This window comes from Netta rufina (assembly GCF_964035555.1).
Source record: "Netta rufina genome assembly, chromosome: Z".
Classification (NCBI taxonomy): Eukaryota; Metazoa; Chordata; class Aves; order Anseriformes; family Anatidae; genus Netta; species Netta rufina.
The window spans coordinates 32,050,737-32,076,789 of NC_140126.1; the positions used below are offsets into that span (position 1 = coordinate 32,050,737).

Here is a 26,053-nt window from a genome sequence, read left to right on the forward strand (position 1 = left end):
AATATACTAGGTTGATTATACAGGAAAGAGTGTATGTAAAGGAGACCTTTCCCTATTATACATGTAGGCAGCTGAACGGCTTGTCCTGTGCTAATGACGCCTGAAACTCATGTTTACATCACTCATGTTCAGAACAAACAGTAGCAGAGAGAACTTGCTCTTTAGAAGCTTGCAAAGCTAGAAGATTATCTTGTTGGTTTGAAAAGTAAATTAGATGCCTTACTAAATACAACATGACAAATGTTCTTAAAATTTTGTTTATACTTACTCCTCCCTTTTATCACCAAGGACTATATACAACATAATGGGAAATCATTCTCTTCATGTGTAATTCTAACAACACCAATAGACATTTGCTAACCAAATAACCAAAATAGACATTTTACTAAGTCGCATAATTTTACAATAGCAATGAGTTTCACTTTTAACAATGAACTTACAAGAACAAGTGACCATTCATTACTCAGAGTGCTTCGATCTGTACAGTGCAAATGTCTCAACAGAAGTTAAAGTTAAAAGACAAAACGTAAGTTAATTTATTTAAATCATTCTGCAGTGATACTCTGGAGTGTTGGAAGTAGCTCAAGTTTATGGGAAAAAATCGGACTTGATCTAATAATTAGGTCTTCAGTGTAATGAAATATAAGGTGATGATGTCTTGATACTAAAGAAAACAAACAAACAAATAAAAACAACAAAAAAGTTTTGCTAATATCATGTACCTGATAATATTATGACAAGCGTTAGAATAGGCCAAACAGAGCTGGAAGAATGAAGAGAAAGAAACACATTCAGCATGTTAGCTTAGGTAAGACATATGCACATTCAGACATCTGCAAATGATAATTTAGGCCTTTTATTGTTTAGTTGTTATATTTTTTTTTGTAGCTAACTGTGTGCTCTGCATAGGTAACTGAATGTTACCAATGCTCACCATGAGTCATCAAAATGTGTCTGCAGCCCAGAAAGACAACCATATCCTGGGCTGCATCAAAAAAAAAAAAAAAAAAAAAAAAAAAAAGTGTGGTAACAGGTGGTAACAGCAGGTAGTGTAGTCACAGCAGGTCAAGGGAGGTGATTCTTCCCATCTACTCCTCCCTCCTGAGACTTTACCTAGGGTAGCTGCATTCAGCTCTGAGGCACCCAGTATATATGTAAGAAGGACATGGACCTGTTGAAGTGAGTTGAGGAGAGCACTGAAGATGATTAGAGGGTTGGAGCACCTCTCCTGTGAAGACAGGCTGAGGGAATTGGCGTTCTTCAGCCTGGAGAGAAGAAGGCTCCAGGGAGAGCCTGTTCAAAGTCAGATTGGATTGGACCCTGACAACCTTGATCCAGTAGATGATATCCTTGACATGGCAGAGGGGTTGGAACGAGATGATCTTTAAAGTCCTTTCCAATCCAAACTGTTCTGTGATTCTATGAGTTTATAGCAGACTTCCAGTACCTAATTGGGGTCTACAAGGAAGCTGAAGAAGTATTTACAAAAGCAAAAAAGGGTGTTTAAATTGAACAAGGGTAGATTTAGATTAGGTATATGGAGAAAATTATTTACTCAGAGAGTGGTAAGGCACTGAAACAGGTTGCCCAGGGAAGCTGTGAATGTCCCATCCCTGGAGGTGTTCAAGGCCAAGCTGTATGGAGCTTTGAGCAACCTGGTCTGGTGGAAGGTGTCCCTTCCCAGGGCAGGGAGGTTTGGAACTAAATGATTTTTAAGGCCCCTCCCATCCCAAAGCACTCTATGATTCTATGATTTTGTTACAGTAAAACCTTTTTGATTCTTGAATATATCAACTACATCAACTATATTGTTTGAAAGATCATCTACATGTGGCTTAGATAATAAAGTAAAATTTGACCACTGAAATAGTTTCCAGATATAACTGAGTGTCAGATGTACTGACAAAGTCATTGCACTGGGGAATAAATGCACTGAAAGATTTTACCAGAGGTAAAAATTCCACAGTGAAGAGGCTTCTATCTACATTGCTGTATTCTCTCACTTTGCCCAGCTTCTGGACTGGATCAGAATTCAAGAAAGAAACATACTCTTTTAAAAGGAGGTCTTTTACTCTCAGTTAAAACAGTTATAGGAAATAATTTATTAATAGGTTGGCATGGCAAACATACTGGATATGCTTCACTGTTTGCTACAATGGTAATATTACTGATCAGCTGGTTTAAGCCATAGCAACCCGTTGGTGTCACAGACAAGACTGCTCAGAGCTGCTTTGTACTAAGTTTGGAGTGAGATCATCCTGCTTATATGGTTTTTAATCTTTCCAGACATACACAAATGGAGAAAAGCATCTGCATCATTTTACAGCTGAAGAAGAACACAAAGGCAGTTTACCTTATTCAGGTGTGTCCCTGGCTGATTATTCATAAACACAAAACAAAACACTGTTGAGATAACGAAACTGGCTGTACACATGTGCATGTGGGAGGTTTACCCTAAAATTTCCTACTCCTTTTTAACAATTTCTAATTCCACTTAGTTCCTCAGACAACTTTGTGTCTTTTTTTTTTCTAATAATAAATAAATAAATATTCATTTTTAAAAGTGACTGCCCTAAAATGCTACATTTCTCATGTTCAAGCCACCCTTCTGTTCTTCATGAATCACATTTATGCCCAGCGGAGAATTCCTCTGAGCTGTAAGTCTGAAGTAAAGGAAAGCCAGTAGGTATAATTCTCTCAGAAAGTGCAACAGATTGAGGTGTGCCATAGCTGGAGGTAGCAGGACTGTGTGTTTGTCCTCCTGTTGTGGTTGCGCTATCCTCACAGAGTTGCAAGTGAAAGGATTCATTGCTATTTTCCCTGGGGTGCCACCAGCCACAGCTCTGCTCTGTGTAACTGCTAGCACTGCTCAACAGCATCCAGTGACACACCCACTGTGAAGTGGCAATGAAATAGGAAATAGTTCTGGTTTCAGTGAAGGTCGGGGGTAGTTTGCTTTGCTTTGTTTTAACTGGATTCTGCATCAGAAAATGTGGAAAGGCCTCTTTCCTTGTTACAGTCTCATCTCAGGACAACTTGTAAAGAAAACAATGGGTAGTGGAAATTCTGGTTGTGCTGACAATGCCAACTTAGCCTATATCATTAGTCCAAGGGTGGACTATGGAAAAGTTGCCACCTTTTTCCTTTTCCTGAAATAATAAATATTGAAATTGGCAGGTCTGTTTCCTGCGTACTAATGTTTCCAGAGGACAAAATATGTATCTTTTTCTCTTTACATGAGTTCTTGCTAATAATTTCCACAGATAAACCTATTAAGGGGAAAAGCAACAATTATGAAAATGATGTAGCTGCACTGGGTGATAGGAGGAAACAGTTTCAATAAGTAGAGTTCATCAGCAGAATTATGCAACAAAAAGGCACAAAAATACCAAGGAGAAGGAAACAATATTGGCATTTTATGGATGATTAAAGGTCATGTTTCCCCCACCTGCCTACAGCAAAACAACACAAAACAAAGCAACAACAACAACAATACCTTAAGAAAAAGGGGGAGGTGATGGGGGTGAGAGCTTTCATTTCCATTACCTGATAGAGCCTAGAGGAAAAGCTGTTTTTCGGTGTCTCCCGATTTCACTGCATTACAAGCTTGTTCCATAAGAATCTCTGCAGTAAGCAGTGAGATAACTTTTAGGGATCTGGAATAGGCAGAAAAAACAGATGTTTAAACAAAGTGTTTTGAGTTTTCTTCTTCCCAGGTTGATCTCCTGAGGAGGAACTCAGGTAGCAGAAAAAGACCAAGTTAAATCTTTCTTTACTCACAGAAAGTCCATGGGTTGGGCTGAAAAGCTGCTATTTGTCATGAAAGAAACCACATGGGAAAGTGTTAGTATGGACTATCACTACCATGAAAAGAAGATATGTCAGTATTCAGCCTTCATTCAGTTCCAAGAATTCACCAAGACAGAAAAAGATAGATGGTACTAGAAACCAAGTCATCCTCACTTAAACAGAGAACTAGTAGGGTTGGACCTGAGATATCTAAAAACCAGTATGTCTTCAGGTTGTCCATATTCCTTTAGAAATGTGATAAAGAAAAAGACAATGTTAAAGGATTGCAGATATATATATAATATCATATATGCTGTTTTCTACACAAAATGGGCATTTCTACTTTTGCTAAGCCTTTTTTTCTGCTGGGAATTCACTGAGGTCGTTGCAAGTTTAGGAAGTACTGAACAAGTTGAGTGCTGTTTAACTGTTCAGCCTGGGTGTTGATTAATTAATACCACCTTTCTGCTAATTCATGCTAATTCAAGTTAAGCCACAAGAAGACAGGGAAAATATTTTCCCCTCTTGTCCTTGTGCTGCAGGCTGGACTGGAAACATCAGTTTTCTACTGATGTGGCATACTGATTTTATCTTCTTCCTCATTTAGCCCTTAAACTTGATGATAAAAAGCTGTAAATACCACCTTTATTTATTTATTTATTTATTTATTTATTTATTTATTTATTTAGCTACAATTCCCACAAAAAAAAAAAAAAAGTTCAAGCATGTTTAATCTTTCCACTCAAGAATTTTAGCATTTACAGCTATAAACTTAGAATAATACTTTGCCAAGTGTTACAGATATTATGAGAGTCATCAATGAGTGATGATTTTGAGGGTTAGTAAATAATGACTTTTGTTGAATGTGAATCTTAAATAACAGCATTAGAGATTTCTATTCTGCTCCAGTTCCCTTTTTTGGTCCTGTGGTTCTTTGCCTTCCTGACAAACTGTCTGCAAAGCCTAGTGCATTAGGTGTCTGGCTTTGCATCAGACAGTCATGACATGAGTTGCTTTTGTGGCTGATGTTTTATTTCTAGGCAGATATTCCGATGACTGGCACTTTGTGAATACCAGAGAGAGGAATTCCTTTCCACCACTCCATACTATTCATTCTGCTCCTCCCTGCTGCCTTTCAAGGTCTGTCATCATCACTGCTAATACTGGTTCCAGAGGGTAATTTTCAGTCTGTCCTCATTAGTATAGCTATTGGCAGAAGTGGCTAGAAGAGCTCCTTTGAAAGAAACACAATACTGCTTAGGCCACTGACTTGTCTGGTAGTGGGAGGAGCATCAAGATCTATAAAAGAAATCCAGTCAAATGCTGCTTGCCATAAAGTGTCTTAGATATTGTCAGGCAACCCAGTTATGTTGATTAATTTTGTATAGCATTTTTACAGTGTGATGTTGTAGGCTTTCTGAATGCTCCTGTCACATCCTGACAAGTAAATTACCTGAAGTACTATATTAATAGAAGTCATGATATTCTGTAAAAGCCACAGATTGACAGTTCTTTCAGTTATGTCTCACTAATTTGCTACAAGTGAGAAGTGAACACCGTGAGTAAAAATGTCTCCAGACAGTAGTGTATTGTTTTACCCTTTTTCTTTGACCTTATTTTAGCTTCATTGTATGCCACCACTGCTGTGGATTTTTTTGGATGGGGAAAACAAATACAGTTAACTCTATTCTGATTTGAAGCAATCCTGGATTTTTTCTTGTTCTTTTATGCTCATTTTGTTCATGAGGAATGAAGGAATGAAGTTGCTAAGTAGACATTATGGTAACCTCACCTTTCTTTCCCTCCTTAACTGAGTTATTCCTACTGGCATTTGATTTTGAGCAAAAATTACCTTTTTTTTTTTTTTTTTTTCTACATCAACTTATTTTACTAAGGTGAAATTTATTCTGTCCTGGTTTACAGCTGACTAAATCCTAACACTTCTATGGGAGAAAGCAATTCTGATGGAGAGTTTGCACTAATCTAAGTATGGGTTTCTGAGATCTCACAAACCAGCAAATGATGTCAGTTACACTCTCCCTGGACAACACAGGGCTCTCCTGAGCCTAGGGTAAGATGACTCAGGCAGTTCTGATGGACAGACTTTGTCTTGCCTAGAGAATTATTGTAGGGTCAGTAATTGCAAGTGCCAGCACTAGAACAAGGAAAGGGACATGATTTCCTAAACTGTGGTGCACAGGAGTTCTTCATGCTTCTTCAATAAAATAAAAGGAGATATCTTTCTGCAAAATTAGATATATACTAAATATCTTCACAATAAGTATTGTTTTGCGACTTTTTATCAGATAGTGCTAGATAGACTTGCATAAACTGGTGGCAAATATCAAATCAATAAATATTCATTTTCTTAAATATTTTTTTTTCTTATTAGAATTAGCTTAATGTCACAAGTATTAACTCCATACAAGTATGTGTTCAGAGTTCTGATGAGAAATTAATATCTATGCTTAAGTTTTAAAATAACACTAATTGCTAATTCTATACATTACCTAAGGATTTTTCTCAAACAAGATTATATTCAAATCTCAATAATTGCCTTACCAATGACTGATATATCCTGATAGAGAAATTAAATCTGTGCTAATTAGAATTTTAAAACTTTCAATAACAGAGCACCAACTTAATGTGATTTTTTTTTTTTTCTTTTTTTCTGGAGATAACTTAATAGTACTTGTAAAGCTGGAGAAACACATTGTACAATAATTTTTTGAACAAGCAATGCATGTTATACTCTGCCCCTACAACAAGACCAGAAGGAACAGTCATGTATCATCTACTTGAATTATTAATAAATAAATAAATGTTAAAAACAAACAAACAAACTAACAAACTAACTAAAGGATTTTATCTCATCTGTCAGGGAACCTTTTCTGTTAAGCAAGTTCAACTAAATCATATCTGATTATGTGTTCATTTTGAGGAAGGTGTGAACAATATTTCTGCTTGTCAGTTTTTACTCCTGAACTCAGCTGACCACACACCATTGGCAACTCAGTCAAACCCAGGAAACTGTGCTGTCATCTTTGAAACAAGCAAGTAAAACCAGGCCAACACTAAATTCCCGGTTAGAACGTACAGTTGCATCAATAAGTAATAAAAACCTTCTGACAGAGAAGAGAATGGTAAGGCTGAGATACATATCTGTCCCACATATAGCTGAATTTAGCTGTTCTTTCACTCCAACTCTTTCACTCAGCCCTTAATACAGATTGCCAACCTACAATAAAAAATAAAAAATAACACAATAAAAATAATTAAAATATAAACAGCACTTTTAAAGTTCATTTTTGCAGGTAGAATTTCATCAGTGCTCATGTCTGATAGGACTTTTTCCAAAGTCTAGATTAACAGGACTTCACTATTAAACTGGTAGAATTTGGGGGGAGCTGTACTGATTATTAGCTAGCCTATGTTTTAACACTTCAGAGATAGGGAAAGGTCTGGAGAAACAAGTGTATGATTTCCTAGAGGGATTCAGCCTGCAGCAAAGCAGGTGATGTTACTGCCACCTGGCTTTTCTCACTGGGTTGGAAAGTTCCCATTGCTGCCTGAGGCTCTGAAGAAACCTCCTCAGATGTGTCTGCTGGATGGATGTGATGAATAATAATCATTAGCATACAGCCTTTCATCTGCAGACCTCAGAACACTTCACAGTGATGGAGCTACATCATGATGTGACTTACTCCTCCTCACATTGTGAGCTAGTGGCAAAAGTGGGAGGAAAACCCAGTCTGTGCAATTTTCAGCTTGCTAACCATATTGTTTCTGTCACTGTTCATTGGGCCACTGGTTGAATCCTCCCTCAGAATCATATTGCCCGTATTTTTAGTCAGTGCTAATCTGTAAGTCACTTCTATTTTTCTTTTTTAGGGACTAAATCAGTAGAAACTGGAATAGTTTCACTGGCAAGAATTTTTGTGTGAGCAAGAATATTGCTTTGAGCAATAAGGAATATAAACTTCATTTACTGCAATTTTCTACCAGATTTACCAAGTGTAATTGTCTTACAGTTGTAATGTTTTCTTCCTGACAAAGAAAAAAAGAGTATGAAATGTAAAGAGATTTGACACATATGTCTGCAGATAATGTACATCAGTTTCTGAGCATTAGCAACATCAACACATGCCTCTGACAGGTGAGCCCCTAGAGCTACTAGAAAGAAAAGCTTCATTTTCTGCAGTTGCAGGTTGTGTAATTAGTCCAGCCATACAGCAACAACATATTGGGTTCACCTGACTGTGACATTACTGCATGCCATTAGGTATTCCTCTAAAAGCAAGAACTTTTCCTCTCTGCTTTTTCCATCTTTTCTCTCCTCCTTTTCTTCAGACACAGAGTAAATGTTGAACAATTTCCAAAATATTTCCCCCCTCTCCCTCCTCCCATTAGATCTGTCCCTTGCCATAGCCAGAAGTGAGATTTTAATTTTCTAATAGACAGATTTTTCTCATGACTGAGATCGTACATTTGTGCATGAGAAATGCCTCAACTGCATTCCCCATTTATCAACAGTTCCCTTGATTTGTGGCTGCATCACCATTTTAAGCAGAGATGAAAACATTGTAAGTTTAGACATCATGTGTCACAGTGGTGATATGCTGCAATGAGGAATATAATTCATAGGGTCTTGCATCCTGCTTTGTTATTAGGTTTCACACATAATGCTACAGGCATTTATTCAAATATTCCCTTATTGTTAATCAATACTCCCAGCTAGAGGTTGCCATTGGGTTTCCTAGTTTTCTGCTAGATTTTCACTTTCTCATTAAAGCAACATGGATTACTGTTAAAACAAGAAATAAGATTTTCACAGAGCATGATCATCTTATTTGAGTGATACCATATATATTATGATGGCTGAATGCTGAGAGAAATTTAATTTCTATCACGGGTGATGGAAACTGAAGTGTGCTCATGGTGAAGTCTGACAGCTCTTCAGAATGTGAAGTTCTGCTAAACCTATGGAGCTTTCAGAGAATCCACCAATTTTTAGTGCCAGTTGTCTCCAGACTGACATATTAACACTTGCCTGTCTTGATTCTTCCACTTCTTTCATAATATTTATACTATTCGCTGCTATCTCCATTTACAGAAGGTGGAAAAGGAGAGGAGAAGATTTTTCAGCTATAGGTATTTGTTGCTTCATTCTGTGTAGTGTTTGAATGAGAACTGTGTACTGAAATGCACAGTTGTCCTCTCTTCTGATCAGTGGTGTGTGGATTTTGATCTCCACTTAGATCAAAAGAGTGGGACTGGTCTCAAAATATACTACAGAGTGTGTGTAAGTTTTCATTAGTCATATTAATTACTCTAGATTTAATTTAGATCAATGACAGTGGTTTAGAATAGAATCCTTCTCCTGCTGCTGTTAGGCAATTGGCAGAATATAATGTTGTTGTAGCATGGGTCTTCTGTCTTGGCACCTTTCACACATGATTAACAGAGAGACTGCATGATCTTTTAGGTATTTTCATTTAACCAGTCTCACAAAAGAGAATTATTTAACACATTAATCCTTGCTTTTTCTTTCTGCCAACTTTTATCATTCTCCTTCTAAATAGCTGCTTGGGAATTTCATTTTTGTTTGCTTTGGTTGCCTTTCACTGTGTTACTGCCATTCGTGTCAGGATGCTTAATGACAGCTGGTCATTAGGAAAACTCTAAAGCTTGTGGTAGAAGGAACACAAATAAGGCAAGATGTTCATTTCCTTAGCTACCTAATATTTTTAGAAAGTCATGATCATTACTGGAGGAATTAAGCACTTAAAAAATACTACAGGAATCTTCCCAAAATTCCGTCTGAGTTCTTTGATGGAAGAAATGTGGTTATCTGGATTGCCTTCTGCTTTAAGAGCAAGACCTCATGGTCACATCTCATGCTTGCAATTGAGTTAGGTGGGACTTGATAGTACAGAACTCCCTGAGGCCTGTGTAGGTCACTGATCAAGCAGCCTGTAGTATGATATAGGTCTCCATGGGCTGACTGCCTATAGCCCTGTTCAGAGTGGTTATTTTGTGCAATTTCACCCAGTTGATGCGTGTCTCTCTTCACAGTAATGGTAGATTTGTGCATTACCTGAGGAGCATAGACAACGTTGTCCAGAAATACACATTTTATAGTTCTGTGCTGAACCAAATTCAGAGCTGCAATATTTTCTTCTCACGTAACAGTAAAACAAGTAGTCAGGAAAACTCTTTAAAGAAACTTCTTAAACAGCTGTTCTTTGCTAGCAGACAAAATATAAATGAGAAATTATGTGGAAAAGTAACATGATACTGGACAGAAAATTGTCTATCCATTTCATCTTCTGGACCCCTGATAGTTCTTTTACTCTTCTTACCTAGCCGTGCCTTATTCTCTTCTTTCTTCTGTCAAAAAGATGGGAATAGAGTTTCTTTGCCATAAATTCTAGCTTGCATCTGTCAGCTGACTCCCCTCAATTACTTCATAGAGTATTTTGCACTCACTGTAATTATGAAGCAAAATGAAAAAGTAGTTGGATTCAGACATGCATTTGTCTGACTCAGGAGGCCATTAGTCACATCATTTTTTCCTTGTGAGAAAGAAAGTAGAATACTTGGATGGCTCTAAATAATACAACTGAATTGATAAAATCTTGTCAATGTAAGGTGTCCTGTTGTAATGGTGGCAGGAGCTGAACATGATGATTTTTAGAACTGTGAGAAAATAACATTTCCAGAGAGATCCTTTTCCCAATCAGAGCCTGCTGTTTGTCATTTCTCTTGTGTAGTACTGGCATTTTAATGATATCCATTCTCCTCCAAAATAGTGAAGTTAATGGGACACGTCTTATGTTTTACTCTGGGTATCTAATAACTGTATTAGTCAGGATGACTCAAGCATAACAGTTTCAAAATATTTATATATATAGTAGCTGAATCAGAAAAAAAAAAACAAAAAAACAAACAAACAAAAAAAAACTGAGCCTTGTTCTTACATTTAATTATTGAATAAAAGATTAATTACAGCAAGTAAATGGGAGATTATATTGTCTCTGTTAGGAAGACTTTCAAAGTATACCTGAGAGGATTTAAAATTAATGCAAGAGGGAAACAAAAGAAATAGCCTCATTATATTCTCTTGCTCATCCCTGTCGTTTTCTCAAGTGCTGAATTAAAGGATGCATACAAATTTAAATGTACTTTTATTCACTCAGAGAAACTTCATCCAACTATTTTTGGTATATAAGATGAGCACTACTATAGAAAATAACTACTGTAGAAACAGAGACAGTAATTTGTCCTTTGTCTCCATAAGAAAGATAGAGTGAATTTCAATTCTAGCAGGGAAGATCCAAGTTGGATATCAAGGAAAATATAAGGACAATGAAGTAGTTTATATGCCCAGTAAGTCTATGAAACCTATGACAGTGATATGAATATATTAGAAGCAGGGCTGTAAAAAATGTTAATATTAGAATTTTTTCATATGACAAAGGCAAGAACACTGGAAGACATCTTTTATTCTTTTCCATTTTTATGACTCTTCCATTTTGGTTACAGTCAATAATTCTGCTTTACTACAGGGATTAATCAACTATTAATGGTTTGAAATGGAGCAAGGAGAGACATGAGGTTTCAGGTGCATGTCTACTTTTTAATGGTTGAAAAGTAGCTGAAAAATCCAGTTGACAACATAAATTTTGATCACTCCATACCATGATAATTTTTCTGAAATTAAACTATTAATTTTTATATGTGAGTACCTCAGAAAAAACATTTTGCTATTATTTTTATGTTGTAATAGAAGTACCATAAAATACTAGAAATTTTGTGCAGGTATTAATGCTTCTTGTTGATTTCAAGGTACTTTAATTTCGGCAACATTCTTTATGCTTTCTACAGAGGCTTTACATATTATGAAATATTTTTGTAGTACTCTATCTGGCTTTTACTATGTGTAATTATTTTACAGAGAGGGCTTGAAAGGGAAAAGTTTCAGCTTCTTTTTCAGTGATTAGTAAAGGATCTGTTGTTTAAAAAAGTAGAGAGTAAACTACACCTTGGCCTCACTTTCTACTACAAAAATAGCAGTAGAGTCAGAGTCTTGTTGGCATATAGTTCTTTCTCTAATTCATGTAATTGTGAAGTTCTTCTGATTTCTTTCTTGTGCTTACATTAGTTTGATATCTATTAAGCAAATATTATTTCACTTTAGGTATTTCTAACTATCAGTATTTTTTTGACCCTGCTGACTCTCTATCTAGGTTTCTCTGAATAATTAAAAAAAATACAATGGACATATTAGGTTATGTTCTTTGAAAAAAGATTGTGTACTTTGATTTGCTTAAAAACACAAAAGATGTCATAGAACTATTTCCTTTTCAAAGTAATGTTTCCACTCAGTTGAAACTTTCAGTGAAATGGAAATTTGTAAGGTCTGGTTGGGACAGCTGGAGAGGATTCTTTGCCCTCTATTTGCCCTGTTCTGCAACTCCTCACTCCTGGCTGTGTCTCTTGGAAGCAGATCCATTGTCATCATTTTGCCTGATGTGAATGAGTGAACCTCATTGTATATTCCTATCCCTTACCTCCCATATCAGCCATGCCAGGTTGCATTTGTTGCTATTGCTTTATAAAATGTGCTAATCCTGGCAAAAATACAGCTCTAAATTTTCTCATTCCTTACTCTTCCAAATGAAAAGCTGAACTCATTCAAAAACCTCCGTAAGGCCCACAAAGTCTTTGTTAAGACTTGAGCATTTCTTTCCTTAAGAAGTTAAACTTTGTACAGCAAACTGAGAATAAGACACAAAGATGCCAAAAAATACCCGGAATAGCATGGAATATTGAATATCCATTTCCTCCTGTCCATGAATGAGTACTTCATTCTCATATAATACAGTAGATAATTCAGATTGAATTCTCTTACAAGTATGTAGCACCCAAGGCATAAGTCAAGAATCACATCTTAAAATCTGATTCAACATGTCCTGGGTATCTGTTCTGGCCTATCTTGACTCAGGTTTATTTCATTTTGCTTCATTGTCAAAGTTCTGAATTTAATATTATTATCTGCATTTTTCTGTGCCAATCTCTTTATTCTGCTCACGGTAACAAACCTAAGACAAGAAGATGTAATAGTACTTGTCCAGATAAATATTCCAACTATGTTTGCACAGAATGCCCTGGACGTGTGATCAGCCTTCTGTCCCAGGCACATAGTGCCATAGAGCCATCTGGTGAATTTTTCTTGCAACTTCACTTAAAATGTATGTATTGACCTTGCATAAAATCATTATCTATTAGAGCACTGGGTATCATAGAAAGCACCTACTTTGTGATGTTATGGTAGGACAATGCAAGATCTTTAATTAGAATCCTATAATCACTTTAAGTGTTAAGAAAGAAAAATAGCAAGAATCCCTGCTCCAGAAAATCTGTCCTCTGATTTTTGCCCTCACATTTCCCAGCTTTTGCAGTTATTGTTGTTCTTAAAGATTTGGGGCCTAATTCTGCTGATACCATTTGGTAGAGAATTCATGTCACACAAAGTAATTCAGGTGGGGTTTTTGTTTGTTTCTTTGTTTATTTTAAACAGCAGCTGGTGATGACTGTCCGTTCACAGGTGTTGGGGAGGCCAAATGTCAATATGAGTACAGAGGTTTATACAGAGTACTGGCATCAATTTTAGCAATTCTTGCTGCCTATTTCTTTCTTTACTGGATTGCAATTAGCTGTAAATTAGGTCACTGTCTTGAGGAAAAAAGCACACAGGAAAAACACTGAAAGTGTCACAGACTCAGAAAACATAACTCATACAAGCAGTTGTGTAGATGATGCACTTGTAGTATGTCCCTAAATTCTCAGTGAAAATGAAATCAGTTAAGACTAGCAAAAATTGCTCCAAAGAAGAAGGGCTGTCAGGAGAAAGCAGAAAGTTTAGTTTTAATTTTTTATTTTAAGGTTCTGATTACTGTAAAATTATGGAAAGAGTATGTTTCTGTGTTGTTTTTTTGTTGTTGTTTGTTTGTTTGTTTTTAATAAGAGATGTGGTGTTTTCCTTTAGGCTAATTGGATTCTGGTGCTGATGTGCTCAGCTTTAGGAAGTTCATTCTATTCAGTATGAACCTCTTTTGCCATCTGCTGAGAATACTGAAGAAGATCAATTGAAGGCAGTTTATTTTTGGATAGGGCATTTTAGGCAATAGGCTGATGTTTCTTGCACGCCAGAAATTAATGTTATGCAAAAGTAGGACAGAGGAGTGGGAAGAGCACACTGAAATAACACAGCCCTCGTTTGAGCACTGTGCAACAATACACGGACATGTGGGCAATGCCTTGTGCTAAGCTACTTTACTTGCTGGGCTGTGGCACTTTTATTCTGATATTGGCTGAAGGAAACATGTGGTTTGCCTGTGCCAAAATTGTTTTTACTGTACTTGAACAACATGGAAGCAAGCAATGCGGGTGCATACACCTTTTCTTTAATTTTTAGTAAAAGCTGGAGAGCAAAAAAATTTTTATTTTTTTTTTCCACAGGTAGTGTACATCCCTCATTTTTCAAAGACAAATATACACTTGATTCAGCTCAACTTTTAAGTTTTATAACCATCTCAATTACAGGTAAAGAATGAGCAATCTGGCATTTAAAACAGGACTAACACATTTACCTTTTCAAAATTTCCTGACTTTTCCACTGATGAAAGGTACATGTATGTCCCTGACAGTTCTTTCAATGCTGTCAATCTTGCAGCTTTCAAGATCAGAATATAAGAAAGGGAGTAGGGTTATTTACACTCCTACAGTGACAATTCTCAAATGACCAAAGTTCAGGAGAAGATAAAATATCATTATAAGTCAGGGCTTTTTTTCATCGCATTTAAAGTTGGACACTCAAAGTCAGTCATCAGTTTTGAAAATGCAGCTTTTACAGAAAATTGGCTCAAAGTCTAGAAGCTAGAAATAATCATAAGGCTATAAATACTCTGAGAATCCAATTCTTACTTAAAAATTAGTCCAGGAACTTTAGAGACAAAGATCCCCCAGTGGGGCTAAAGTCCCAACAGTAAATGGGGACTTTAGCTGCTAAGATGTTTTTCAGATGTGAGAGTCACGCCCTTCAGTCACTTAGTTCTTAGTGACTTAGCAATTGAAAAGGTGGATTTGGATGGATTTACTTTCTGCTTCAATTATATGGCTAGTTAAGCACCATAAACATTATTATTCTATGTTTATTTGCTTGTTTGTTTGCTTTGGAATTTTTCCTTTTGAAAATTTTCATATAGCTTTAAAGATCATGAATTAAAAGAGAACTCAGAGTGAGGACATGGTATTAACAACATATCAGTAAGGATTAGCAAGACTTATGTTGGCATATATAAGGTAAGTTTAATATATGTGACAGGTGCCAGATTGACAGACAGAACATTTAAAGCAGACTGCTTATCCATGAAACAGATGCAATATGAACTGCAGCAATTCAAGCATTTTCATACCCACCTGCCAACACTCTGCATTCCTGCATGGGGCTCAGTTCCAGGAGATGATTGGTGGCTGATTCAGTCACTTCTGATATAGGCCATGCACACAGGGTATAATAGCCCCTGTGGTAGTGTCTTGCTAAGTAACGTGTGACAAATGTGGAACATATTTTTCTTCTCTATTTCTCATTGCTTTCTAAAAAGGAGCAAACAGCTGAGTAAACTCAAAGGCGAATCATAGTTAAGGGACTTGTGAAACTTCATGTGGGTATGAAGTCCACAAGCACCTCTTCCACTGTTCACAAAGAGCAGAAAGGCTAGAGCAGTATCAATAAATCCTCTTGAAATTAAGCACTGGAAACTGTGATGAAGTAATAATTTTGATCACTGGCATGCTGGAGCAGATTTTTTCACCAGATGAAAGACTAGTCTTGATAATACAGGCAGTCTTAATGTACAGAAAGTATTCACATATAGTGCAGGATGGATTTTCTTTTGTTTTCCTCTTTTAAGGGAGTTACCTGAAAGGTAAGAGGATGATCATATTTCTTGTTCTCATTCTCGCTGTGCAAGCAGAAATGGAAACTAGAGGTGTGCTGTAGCTCTTCTGGAGGATTAAACTCTTTGTGAGAAACATTACAAATGAAGAAGGGAGGTTTAAGAAATGAGATCCTGATGCTGAGGAACATAGCTTGTTTAAATAGAGACTTTAAGTATTGGATTTTAACTCTTTTACTTGCCCAACTTTATACAAATAGATTTTAAGATACTTTTGGTGATGGTTTTTCTTTGATTTTTGTTTGTTTGAATTGTTTGCTTTGTAGATTCTTTTATTACTGTTGTCGTTGTTTTTGTTGTTTTGTTGTTGTTGTTGTTATCCCTTCCTTTTCTGTCTAATAAGCTGTCTGTATCTCAAACCGTGAGTTTAACTTTTTTTCCAATCTAGCCTGTCCCACCGTGGGATGAGTGAGTGAACAGCTGTGTGGTGCTTAGCTGCCTCAGTTACACCATGAGACTATCCAACAATTTTTGATGTAAATGTTTCCAGAAGATATAGGGAATAAAACTGCTTCAGATAAGGCATACTTTCTAGCATTGGTGATTGCGTGAGACCGTAAAAACCCTCAGGCACAAAAAGACAGTATTTCACGTCTTATTGATTGCACTGCCAGCTTTTTGATGACACTTGTATACTTTCATCCATTGTGATTTCTTTAAGGGGCAGTATTATCAGAACAGTATATTTTACTAGGGTCAGAAAAACACTTAGTGAACAATACATTTTAAGAAAGTGTAAAGTTACCCTTTTGCAAATGTAAGAAAGCAATACAAATCACACATGCTGCAGTAATTTTCTACGTGTCTTGCAAAAAGTACTGATGTATTTTTTGCAAGAACCATGAAAAGAATTCATTGTCACTTCCTAACATCTCAAGGCATGCTCTTGCTAGTCCTTTTCAACCCTTATACACCATTGTTTCAAAATGACGAGAAATCAAATAAACTGAGGCAAAATTCAGAAGCATGCATTGTAATGGTTCCCCAGGCTTAAAAGAAGCTTGAATCCAGATAAAACTTTGACAACTTCATCCTATCTCTAAACATATCTTATTGTGGCAAGAACTAGGAGGTAGATCTTGTGTCATCCAATTTTTAAGTGCTTGGATTACACTTGAGGTATTTACTTCTGGTAGAAGTTGTATAAACTTGCTGAGAAGATGGGAATCAGTTGGTGGTTTGCTGTAGGTGCTTGATTTTCAGGCTGCTTTCTCGATTGTTTTCAAGATTTATCTATTCAATAAATAAGATTTATAAGGTAGCAAAAACACCATACACAGTACTAAATTTACAGTTGTTTTGAAAAGCTACTGAAATATATATACATTTTAAATTAACTATTTAGGATATTTTTCCATGAACATGTATGCCAAGAAATCATTAAAGAAAAATATCGATATCCATTTTGCAATCAAACGACAAGAGAATTTCCCTAAAGTAGGCTAAACTTACACATTCTAGATACAACTTGAATTTGTGCTTTGATTCCACAAAAAATAGACCACTGTAAAGTACCTGGCAGTAGTCAAATTAGTTCTCACCTCTTCCATATTTAGGGGAACTACAGTACTTGAGAGGTTCAATCTGAAAAGATTTTTCTCATGTCTTGCATTTTAACTAGATAAAGATTTTGTATAGTATTAGTAAAACAAAACCTTTTTATAGGTGTTATGCTGAAAGAATGACTGTAACATGAATATTACAACAGGAAGAATTTCATTCAGGATCAACATTTTATCCACAAGACCAATTAAATGAAAACTTTCACCTAGAAGGTGACTTAGTGATTTGAGTGTTACAAGATTATATTTTCTTTTAGCCTGATACAAAAAACACTTTGGATACCTAACTGCAATGAGCTTTGGTTCAAGCCCTGTAATTCTTAAGGTAGTTAGAACATTATATAATTTCTCCCATGGAAAGGGAAAATTCCAGCTTTATTATTTTTTTAATCATCTATAATGTTGCTTTAAGACTTATTCAATTGTACATATCTTTCACTAGTGCCTTTGGAATTGAATATTGATGATAAGAAGAAAGGAAAGTATTTGTTTTAATTTGTGTGTTTACTTCTTGTAAAGTAATCATTTATCACTTAACTATTAAACTTTCAGGCAGTAAAGTGCTTAGAGAGAGGATACGGTAAAATCTAAAAAAAAAAAAAAATGTAGGAAATTAATTTCTGTATTTTTTTTTTCTTGGGTGTTTAGGACATTTCCTGTTTATCTAATAGTTTGCTAAAAAAGGGAGGACAATATTAATGTAAAAATGAATTTGGCAAAAATCCAGCATTAATAATGTATGTGAAAATTTCTGTCAACAAATTTTGTCTTTGATTCTCACTGAATCAATTTGTAAATCTGGAAGACCTGCCTTGAAATGGGAAAAATAATTCTGCATGTTCATCAGACTGTAATCATTTTATCTGAGCTATAGCATCTAATCACGAGCTCAGCAATGAAAGACATTTCTGGAGGAACCACTTTCTTCTTCCACTCATAATAACTGCAGGCACAACACAACATTTCTACGTGGGATGTATAAACATCTCACCTAGCTGTAGATTCCAGGGAGACAAAGCATGTTTGTATGTCTGCTTGAAATATTGAGATAATTCTCTAAAGAGTCCGTATCAAACCACTGGAGTTCAGACATCATAACACATACATGAGATTAAATAATAGTGCTCGTGATGTGCTTCAGATGTTCTTTCATTGGTCTAGAGAGATTACAAGATTTGTGTGCTTTAGGATGAAAAAGAAAAAGAAAAAGAAAAAGAAAAAGAAAAAGAAAAAGAAAAAGAAAAAGAAAAAGAAAAAGAAAAAGAAAAAGAAAAAGAAAAAGAAAAAGAAAAAGAAAAAGAAAAAGAAAAAGAAAAAGAAAAAGAAAAGAAAAAGAAAAAGAAAAAGAAAAAAAAAAGAAAAAGAAAAAGAAAGCTAGATACATTATGGCATTGCTTTTAAAGCAGAGATGCTGTGGAAGCATTGTCTTGCTTAAGCAAGCAAAAAGCTAGAGCATGTCTGATATTTTGCAGTAGCTCTCATTTTGAGTTTGAGAGGAAATAATTTGGTTTTGGTGGTGGTGTGTTTGTTGTTGTTGCTGTTGTTCTTTGTTTGTTTTCTTCCCTATGCCAGAAGGGGTTTTGAGGTGTATTGAAACTCTGAATCTGTATTTCTTTGGGTCACATGAAAAGTTTGAATGACTATTCTCAGTCTTTTGGTATATGTACATATATATGATTTTAATTTCCTATAAATTGATATTGCAGTGCTTTCCAAAGGTGGACCACAATTCAGAACTGCATTGTACTAGATGGTCATGATACTTAGATTTGGATGTGGGTTTTTTTTGTTTGTTTGTTTTGTTTTGTTTTGCTACCAATCTACTAGATACAGGCTTTCTCTCTTTGGAAAGTAGTCCAGAAAAAGGTAGACCTTGTCCTAGAGAATTTTTCTTTCATGTTAGCTTTAATTAAAAGAAAATAAACCTTGCCATCATCTATGTCCCTTAAGAATCTTTTACATTTGCCTTTGATACTACCACCTGTTATATAGTCTATAATATTTACTTTATTTTTCTATATAACAGAGCAGTATTCTTTACTTTTTAAAGTACACGTCTTTCTACTGTATTTTTTCCATGATAGTGTTGATTTTAAATGAAATCTGGTTCCACAGGCTTCACTAAATACTTTTTTTTTTTTCCCCTTTTTAGTGCTTTTGGTGCTACTTGTCCAACTGGACACTAAGGGGTGCTGTTTCATACTCTTTGTGTACCGTATCTCTTCCTCCCCCTCCCCTCCCCCCGCTTCCCCTTCCCCCAAACACATGCAGAGCTGTACTTACACTAATTTAGAGTCTATATTAGAGTCTATACACGTTTATTTCCAATTTTTAAATGAGAACATAAACTATAATCAGATAAACTTTGTGGATCTGTTATGTAAAACCTGATTGGTAAAACATGACAAAAACGCCGTTTCTTTCAACTATGCAGTCATAGTGATAAAGATATTTAGAAAAACAAAAGGCCTAAAAGGAGGTCCTGTACAATGTGGTAAAGTGGATGCATTTACACTAGGAACCAAGAACAGACTTCATATAATGACAGAGCTAAATATCTGAAATGTGGATCACCGATTTAAATTCATTTTAAAAACAACCAAATAATCAAGCCATAGAGAAAAGCTTTGGCCACCGATACCTATTACTTATGTGCAATCAGGACTGCCTGGTTGCACAGCAATCAATTGGTGATGAAGCATGTGATTTCAATAGTTTAAACTAGCTTTTAAAAAAATATCCCTTGAATATATTAAGTACTTCTGTTAACTTTATGGGGGAAGAAAAGAATACTGAAAAAAAATTGTCAGGAGTAATCAGACAATTTCCTTTTTTGAATAATAGTATGGCCAAATTGTGTTTGGGTTTTGCAGAGCTCCAGCAGTCACTAAGGCAAATGCACAAATGTATGATTAATAGAATTAGTCAGGTGAGAGTAACTACAGTACAAGAATTTAATACAAAAGTTAAGTATTGGATATATTTCAGTAGAAGAAGCATATACTTTGTATTTCCTATTTATGTGTTAAAGCTTAAAAAGGCACGTGTTTTCCTTATTTTGACTTTCTTTACATTAATCACATTCCCTAGCTGACGATCCATCATTGTGTTTTGGCTTAAGCCAAACAAAGTGAGCTGAGTTTGTTCTGCAGAACCATTCTTGGGTTTGAATTTACCACCTCTCTGTAACAGAAATGCTGTTGTACATGTCTATAGTAATTGATTGTTTGAGCATTCTTACTGCCTCCTCCTTTTCTACCCCTTCAGAAAATCCTGGCCCTGATTCTAAAACTGTCATTGAATCACAAATTACATATAGCTTTTCCAGCTTACATCTGACTTCAAATCAAATTCTCTAACAAAAATATATATGTCTTACCATTCCTTTGAACTCAAATAGCCATTTATCTGACTAACTCTGAATTTCAAAATGACATCCACTTTCTATGTCAGTTTTAAAAGCGAAAAATCATGTGTTTTTACCAAGTAATGATTTAATAAGATACTGAAGCCCAGCCTGATGGCCTTGCAACTCCAGCCTGCTTCTACTGTTGTATTTTATGTCTTCCACAGTTTTGCAATGATGGGCATGGGAATTTTAGCCATAGGAAACAAAATTTCTGAATGCATTTTCTATTCTTGGTATGCTCATCAGATTGTCACATATGACAATCTAGACAGTGAAGAAAGTGATTTGTAGTGAATAAAGTAGGTCCTACCGGTAGGCTTTTCTTTTGGTCAGAGGGAAAAATGATTGCATTGTTACTTTCAAAGGTGACTAGTGCCTTTGAGATACTTAGTTTTTAGCTGCACAGCATTAGGACAATATTTTTTGTGTTTGGACTCATGTTTAGTTTTCTTCTCAAAGAGTCTGGATTTTCTGGAAATAAGAAAATCAAGTTTCTTCAATGCAGTAGTGATCTAAAAATATAGGTGAAGTTACAAAAACTGGTAAAAACCATGTGTTGTTGCTCTTCATCTTTTAAAGCCAACTGAAGATCTAACTTTGAAGGGGAGAATGGGATATGGGTATCCATATGAAGAGGACATTGTGAAGGGTGAAGTAGAAAAAACTGTTAGCAAGTATATCATTTAGGATGAGGGCTTATTCACAAAGGTATCACAAGTGAAAATTTATTCTTTAGAGATCTGACTGGTACACGCAGATAAATATTACCACTGCATGGCAGAAGCAATTAAATACGTACAGGCTGCAATCTTCCTGGAGTATATTTGCCTACTTATGGAATATACTCCTGCAACATTTTCATGCAGCTCTGTTCACAATTATATTTCAACTTTCTTGAAAAAGATAAAGAATGTCTTAACTTGAAACAGAATATATTATATTCATCAGATTCCATGCATATTTAATAAAGATGAAAGCTATATTGAACTTGTGTTAATAGTTATGTACACGAATCTTCCCTAGATGGTATTTGCCCTTATGGTAACTGGAGGTATGAAGAAAATCTGGACATAGATCTAGTTTTCATGTAATAAATAAGCACTGCACAATTCTTTGTTTGGCATCAGTCAGAAAAAGAGAGACAGAGTAATGTTTATTGATGGGTCTCTTCACTGAACCACAGAACCACAGCAAAGCTGAGCCTAGACAGCACCTGTGCAGGTCTTTGTTGTAGTTTAACCTGGCAGGCAGCAAAACAGCCATCCGGTCACTCACAACACCTCCTACCACCTGCAGTAAGATGGGGAGAACAAATTGAAAATAAAGGTGCAAAAACTTGTGGATTGAGATAAGAATGTTTTAAAAGAAAGGAAGAAAAGGAAGAAAAGAAAGGAGGAAAGAAGGAAGGAAAGAAGGAAAGAAAGAGAAAGAGAAAAAGAGAGAAAGAAAGAAAGAAACCAAGAGTAAGAGATGCACAATACAGTTGCTCACTATCAGTCAACCAATACCTCCCAAGCAATGGGAGCTCCACCTTGGCCAGCTCCACCCAGTTGATGGTCAGCATGCTGTCATATGGTATGGAAGATCCCTTTGGCTCCTCTTTCCACACACACACGTAATATGATAGGATCACTCTGTGCCTTCTCTTCTAGAGGCTAACCACTCCTAGCTCACCTGCTCTTCTCTTTTTATGACAGCAGCTCCAAGCTCTTCATCATCTTCATGGCTCTTTGCTCTACTTGCTCCAGTACATCCATGCCTCTCCTCTACTGGAAGTCCCAGCACTGGAATCAATAGCTAGGTGTAACTCACCAGTGCGAAGAAGAAAGAATCACCTCCTTGACCTGCTAACAACACTGCCTATTGCTGCTCAGAAAGCTGTTGGAATTTTTTGCCCCACAAGGACACTTTGCTGGTTCATTATCAACATGGTATCCACCAGGATCCCCAGGTCATTTTCTGACTTTCCAACTGTTCAGCCTCCAACCTGTGCTGCTGCATGGGTTTTTTGCTCCCCAGGGGTAGGGCTTGGTATTTCCCTTTGTTGAACTTCATGAAGTTCCTGTAGGCTCATTTCCCCAGCATGCCCATCTGGTGCATCAGCCACTCCTGCTGGTTTTGTATCACCTGCAATTTGGCCGGGTGCACATTCTGTTGCCTATGGTATCTACCCACTGGGAACTGTGCTGCAGATTGGCCTCTGGCTAGACATTGTGATGCTGATCACAACCTTCTAAGCATGGCAGTTCAACCAATTTTCAGGCCAGGTGGCCTTACTAACCAATTACCTAGCCCATAAGCTTTGCTATGATTATGTTCAAGGAGATGAATGAAATTGAATTAAGGATAGGCTTTGTGCTGCTAGTGGTAATGTGTTTTGCTTTAAGCTTGTTAAGACCACACTATATATCTTCTTCTTCTTAGTATCATCTTCTGAAACATTTACTTTGTAATTTAAACTCTGGATCTACTAATGCAGCAAATCCATTTTTTTGCACTGCTCAAGAACTTGTCATTTCCATATTCTTTGATACAAAAAGTATATTAATGATGACCAATTAAGTTTGGATAAACTTCCAGTTTTCATAAATGTTAAGATATAAAAAACCTTGGTCCTTTTTAACCATTTGTTTCATCAACAGTTGTTAATTTTCTTTCTTAAATTATTGGACTGTAAAGGCAAGCTAGCAGAAGAATAGGAAAACACATACTGCAATAGAAAAAGCAGTATTTTAAAACAGATGTTTATGGAAGCCACAGTGCCTGTAGGCTCCAGAGATACCTGCAACAAAGAAATCCGGCCTACAGCACAGTTTATCACATGGCACAAGGGAAAATGTTTAAAATATGAATTGTTTGGCAAGCAGTAAAATGAAAAGTGGATTGCATGTATGGCAAAATAGCTTCCAGGATATAGGCTAAATAGATATAAAAATCCATACCCTGACTAACGTTTCAGATTCAAGGATGCTTCACACATCTGTCTTAGGTTTCAATGAACACTGTAAAAATACTGTGTTCAAGATGTAGAAGTAAGTGTAAACCTCCTATTTTGTTTATTATATTGGTGTTAGGGGAGAAGGTCATCTACGTTCAAAATGTTTCCTGTGCTCTCTGTTATCTGGTGGTTACCTTACTTTGTCCCATGTGCTGGCTGCCAGGCATATCTCTCCTGTGGACAGATAAGCCATTTCGGATGCCTACCTTCTCTTCACCAAGATGAAGCACTGGCACAATATAATTGCCAGTCTGGTTGCCTTTTTGTTGCCTTTGGAAAGCTATGCACTCACTGTGGCTTCTGTGGTTGTTTCCATCAGGCAGTGTGGTCCCTCTCAGAGGCACAAGCATGCAGACCAGCCTTTTTGAATCAATGCCAGCCCTCTTACTTGGGAGGTGAAGCCAAATATCATATATTTAAAACTGTTATGCTTTGCTTGTCCACCTAGCTCCTGTCTCCTGAAGTCATTAGTTGTGGTTTTACTTCACTGTTAAAATACTCTTCATTTTTTTTCCCTCTCAGCTTTAGCTATTTTCAGCTCTCTGTTAGCAAGCTGTGTGTAGGTAAAATGGAGAGATTCTGCTGTTCTACTTAAGACCTTTTATTTTTTATTCTTTTTGTGTCTTAGGGAAGTAAAATGTGTTTCTTATTAAATGTGAAACACTCTGTTTAAATAATATTTAGGAGCTGTCTTAAATCCACTAAAGTCAGGCTATTTAAGCTTATTTTTGACATCCTATCTCTAACACGTGACTATATACCATAGTGGACAATGAAAGCTAAAGAGTGCTGGTTAGCATACTTCTTCATATGTAAGTTTCATATTTTGGAACATTATAAATGTTAAATTATTTTTCTTTAAAGGTTTTGATGCTAATTTGCATATTGAGTCTCATGGATAATGTACAATTCTCAATATAATTCTCAACAATGAAAGGTGTGGCTTTCCCAGCATCAGAACAGGCAGTGTTAAATCAGTCTTGACTCAGCACCCATGCTCTAGAAAAACCCAAAGTGCTAGATTCTCACTTACATGGATTACTCAGTTAATGGATAAGCAGACTTATGGTTAAATACCTAGTCAGGTAATGGTCCTGTTCTTGCTTATCCAAGAAAGATTTACAGAAAGATTCAGTCACGAAGGATAAAACATCTCACACAACAGGTACAAACCGCTCATGGTCAGGTGATGGCAGGTCAGAGTATTACTGTCTTCATTCTGTTCAGCTGGCAATAAATTGTCTGTCAAACTGCTGTTAGTTGACAGCAATCCGTACAAAGATAGTTCTTCTATACTACACTATGGCCCAGATAGACTCCTTTAATAACACTGACTGAAATTACTGAAGTAATCTTGATTTTCAAGGCTTTCAAAGAATTTATGATATGTATAATTTATTAATTTCAGCTTTATATTAAATAATAATTGTTATTTAATAATTATTTAATAATAATGATAACAATAATAATTGGTTTAATATTATTATTATATTAAATAATAAACTCTATCCCTGCAGGCTGCTTCTTATATATATGTAATCTCTTTAATTCAGTGGGTTTGTAAGAGACTGACCCAGTGATGTAAGGATTGCATAGATAGCAAGTGAAAACAAGACAGTAATAAACTGTAACCTAAAAAGATACGCATTTATCACCTAGGAAAACTAATAAGATACTACATTTATGATAACTTCTTGTATTTAGATAATTTTTATCTTACATGACAGTGGCATCCTCTATGAACTGAATAGTGGCTCACTAGTTTTCCAGATTTATCGTTGATGGCTGCAGTTTTGAAAGATGGCAGCAAGAAACACATGATAGGAACTTCAAAGGTAACACGTGAAGAAAAAGATAGACATTAAAAAAAATAACATTGTGCAAAATAAAGAGATGCCTCAAGCTATTCACATTTCACAGGCTTATATATTATGCATGTCAAGAAGAGAAATAAGAGCAAGACAGTCCTAGCAAGTAGTTATGAGTATAAACCAATGAAAGAAACCAAGCGGAAAGAACTGATGTATGAGTACAACTTTCTTATCAACTAACACTTCCCAATTTTTTTCTTTCCACACCTGCCCATCCAAACCAATGAAGATTTATTCTTATGCGGTATTACATTCTAGTGCTTTTAGGCAGCAACAGGAGAGAGATAGGGTTGGGATGCAGTTTGTCTAACAATGACTCCCTTAAGACATAGCAAGGAAATCAGGTAATGCATAGCCCTAATCCTTAGTAAATTTAACTCATCCAGTCCCTACAGAATAAT

General features: G+C 36.0%; 1 protein-coding gene across 1 annotated transcript in view; it reads left to right on the forward strand.

The window, feature by feature from the left end:
• ADAMTSL1 (ADAMTS like 1) overlaps positions 1-26,053 on the forward strand; it is a gene marked incomplete at both ends in the record, with an annotated part of 347,299 nt that overhangs the window by 40,016 nt on the left and 281,230 nt on the right. The gene's annotated exons all lie outside the window — the stretch shown is intronic.